Consider the following 3,125-nt stretch of genomic DNA (forward strand, 5'->3'; position numbering starts at 1 on the left):
AATATCCTTATCTGTTCAGATGCTAACTCCTCTTTGATAGAGCCCATTCAGCTATGTCTCTGGGCACATCCCAATTTTCCTAAGGGTTGTCCTAGGTTTGTTTTTTCATTTGTTTGTTTTTGTTTTGTTTTGTTTTCAAGACAGGGTTTCTCTGTGTAGCCCTGGCTGTCCTAGAATTCACTCTGTTGACCAGGCTGGCCTCGAACTCAGAAATCTGCCTGCCTCTGGCTCCCTGGCTCCCAAGTGCTGGGATTAAAGGTGTGCGCCACCACTGCCCCGCCCTATCTTTGTTTGTGCAGTGTTTGTCCTGGGTCTGGGATCAAACATTGCTCCAGGAAGTCTTGGGCCCTTTTAATGCCAAAGAGTATTTGGAAAGCAACCCGGAAGGCTGAAGAGATGGCTCACCCATCAATAGCACCAGCTGCTCATCCAGAGAACCAGGGTTCAATTCCTAGCATCCATATAGCTGCTTACAACAGTCTGTAACAGCAGATGTAACGCCCTCTTCTGGCCTCTGTGGACAGTGCAAGCTCATGGTGCATTTACATAGATTTAGGCAAAACACTCATATACATAAAATAAAATCTCCATGGGCTGGGGTGGTGGTAGTGGTGGCATACGCCTTTAATCCTAGCACTTGGGAGGCAGAAGCAGGCAGATTTCTGAGTTCAAGACTTGTCTGTTCTACGACGGAACAAGCTCCAGGACAACCAAGGCTACACAGAGAAATCCTGTCTTGAAAAAACAAACATCTAGCTGGGCAGTGGTGGTGCACGCCTTTAATCCCAGCAATTGGGAGACAGAGGCAGGTGGATTTCTGAGTTTGAGGCCAGCCTGGTCTACAGAGTGAGTTCCAGGATAGCTCGGGCTACACAGAGAAAGCCTGTTTCAGAAAAAGAAAAGAAAAGAAAAGAAAGAAAGGAAGGAAGAAAAGAAAAGAAAAAAAAAGGGGACTGGAGAGAAGGCTCAGCGGTTAAGAGCAATGATTGCTCTTCTGAAGGTCTTGAGTTCAAATCCCAGCAACCACATGGTAGCTCACAACCATCTGTAATGAGATCTGACGTCCTCTTCTTGGATGTCTGAAGAAAGCTACAGTGTACTTACATATAATAAATAAATAAATCTTTAAAAAAAAAAAGAAAGAAAAGAAAAAACAAACATCTCAAAACATATTTTAAAAGGAGAAAAAAGAAACCTACATGGCATGGGGAAGTTCCCAGATGTTGTCCGTGTCTCTAGCTTCCTCAGACCTGTCTGTGTGTGTGTGGGGGGGAGGCGGTTCTTGTCTGACTGTGGTCCTTTCCAGCAGCAGAAGAAGCAACTGGCTACACATTTCCACCATGTGTCTCTCGGCTCGCAGGAATGTGGGCCACAACAGTCAGAGCAGAGTCAGAGCTGTCGTTCCAGAAAGCAGAGAAGAGGGATGTGGTGGATGACTGACTGCCCTGCCAGCTGGTCGCAAATTATTCATGGGGCAGTACATGAGCCTGTGGAAAGAACCAGGCCTGTGACCTTGGGGGAGTTCTGTCTGGCCTTGCTACACTAGGAGCATATGTGAATGACAAGTGACACAGGGCAGTAGGAACGAAGGTGCCCTCAATGTCTTTTCGATCACCGTATATACATTTATGCAGTAAGGCCGGGTATAGGCAGACACAAAGGCATCAGTGAGCCCTGTGAGGAGACAGTGGCCCAGCCCACGAAAGGCCGGCACCCAAGGACAAGGGAACATCTCGCCCTCCACTTCATCTTGAGAGAAAACAGAGAGGCTGGTCACGGCGGGATGGGTGAGGACAGGGGCCAGAACACTGGTCATTTCCCTTGCAAAAGTGAGATTCAAATGTGAATGGTATCAGAGTCCTGGAGGCTCCCCATCCCTACCCCTGCCTGGGGTGGGGGTGTGACTTGGGACTCCCAGGGTTGGCAGCCCAGGAAAGCACCAGGCGGGGCTTTTTCCTGGCTCCTCCTCTTCCTCTCGTCTGAGCTCCCAGTCCCTGGGCTGGTTATTTTCCAGGTTGTTGCTGGGGCCGGAGGTGATTGTGGGCTTTGGGCCAACTCCAGGCTCTGCACGTCTCCAGGACCTTCTTGGGGGCCCAGGTAGGGAGGCTGAGATGGCCACTTGGCTCCCGTGAGCACATGAATTAGTAATGGCCACCGATCCTGCTGGCCCTGTGCCCTCTTTCCAGAGTAGAGTGGTAATCTGAACTCAGACACTCATGCCCCCAGACTCCACTCTACATTGGTGGGCCACCAAATACCTCCCCTCGCCCTTAAAACGAACAGAAATCCAACCAGGGGCTTCATCCAACTCTGAGCATTGGCTGTTCAACTCCACCTGTTATAGTGGCTCTTGGACCGGAAATGCCTGGAAATTATCCCGGAGTTTTTTGTTTTGTTTTGTTTTGGACAGGATCTCCTCACCGAAAGTGTTCAGGTCAATGTTTGGCCCTCTCTGAAGTCAGGTTCTAGGGGTATACTAACCAAGCAGGCCTGGAAGTAGAAAGGATTCTGGGAAAGATGGCAGGGGCTTCACTCTAGCACCTGAGATGATGTGCATCTGGCCCGGGACTGCAGGCAGCTCCCCTCCCCTTTCTGGGCTGGGGATGGGTCCCATCCCTCCCCCAGGATACATTTTGTAATCCCTACTCCTGCAACAGCTTTGGAGATCCCTTGGAGTCCCAAGCTGTCTCTGAGGCTACAGCTACCCTTAGGTACCAAAACGTGTTTTTCTTAGGAGTTCTTGTAATTCTCCCCAAAGCGATAAAGCATCCTTATGACCACATAGCACACTGGAGATAAATACCCTCAGGAATTAGGCTATGAGTGAAGGAATGGAGAGGCCACAAGTGGAAGGGAAACTCTGGGGTGGGGGTGGGGCACATCCTAGGTGCAGAGAGTGAGATACTTGGGGGCAGCCAGAAACACTGAGAAAGTGGGGTACAAATTGGGCAAGACCTTGTGCGTGGCAGGCTCCACCTTTGGGCTGCACCCCAGCCTCACAGACTGCCTTTTGATTGTCCTGGGGGTGACATGGAGGGGGGGTGCTTTGAAAGCCAGTTGGAGCCGGGCGGTGGTGGCGCACGCCTTTAATCCCAGCACTTGGGAGGCAGAGGCAGGCGGATTTC

This window comes from Mastomys coucha, unplaced genomic scaffold, assembly GCF_008632895.1.
Source record: "Mastomys coucha isolate ucsf_1 unplaced genomic scaffold, UCSF_Mcou_1 pScaffold20, whole genome shotgun sequence".
Lineage (NCBI taxonomy): Eukaryota > Metazoa > Chordata > Mammalia > Rodentia > Muridae > Mastomys > Mastomys coucha.